Raw genomic sequence first — 1015 nt, 5'->3', positions numbered from 1 at the left:
GCCCAGGAGAGGTATTCTGGATCTTCTGGTAGTACTATGTCCAATTTTCTGAGGAAACAACAGACTGATTTACAGAATGGTTGTACAAGCTTGCAAACCCACCAGGAGTGGAGGATTGTTCCTCTTTCTCCACATCCTCGCCAGCATCTGCTGTCACCTGAATTTTTTATCTTAGCCATTTTGACTGGTGTGAGATGGAATCTCAAGGTTGTTTTGATTTGCATTTTCCTGATGATTAAGGATGTTGAACATTTTTTTCAGTTGTTTTTCAGCCACTCAGTATTCCTCAGTTGAGAATTCTTTGTTTAGCTCCATACCCCAATTTTTAATGGGGTTATTTGAATTTCTGGAGTTCAGCTTCTTGAGCTCTTTGCATATATTGGATATTAGTCCCCTATCAGATTTAGCACTGGTAAAAATCTTTTCCCAAACTGTTGGTGGCCTTTTTGTCTTGTTGACAGTATCTTTTGCCTTACAAAAGCTTTGCAATTTCATGAGGTTCCATTTGTCAATTCTTGATTTTACAGCACAAGCCATTGCTATTCTGTTTAGGAATTTTTCCCCTGTACCCATATCTTCAAGGCTTTTCGCCACCTTCTCCTCTATAAATTTCAGTGTGTCTGGTTTTATGTGGAGGTCTTTTATCCACTTAGACTTGAGCTTTGTAAAAGGAGATAAGAATGCATCAATTTATATTTTTCTAAATGATAACTGCCAGTTGTGCCAGCACCATTTGTTGAAAATGCTGTCTTTTTTTCCACTAGATAGTTTTAGAGCCCTCATCATGGAACAAGTGACCATAGGTGTGTGGATTCCATTCAGAGCCTTCAATTCTATTCCATTGATCTACCTGTCTGTTTCTGTACCATTACCATGCAGTTTTTTATCACAATTGCTCTGTAGTACAGCTTAAGGTCAGGCATGGTGATTCCACCAGAGGTTCTTTTATTTTTGAGAATGATTTTTGCTATCCTAGGCTTTTTATTATTCCAGATGAATTTGCAAATTGCCCTTT

Source organism: Mus pahari, chromosome 15 (genome assembly GCF_900095145.1).
Source record: "Mus pahari chromosome 15, PAHARI_EIJ_v1.1, whole genome shotgun sequence".
NCBI classification, from domain to species: domain Eukaryota; kingdom Metazoa; phylum Chordata; class Mammalia; order Rodentia; family Muridae; genus Mus; species Mus pahari.
Note: the sequence above shows the minus strand (reverse complement) of the source record.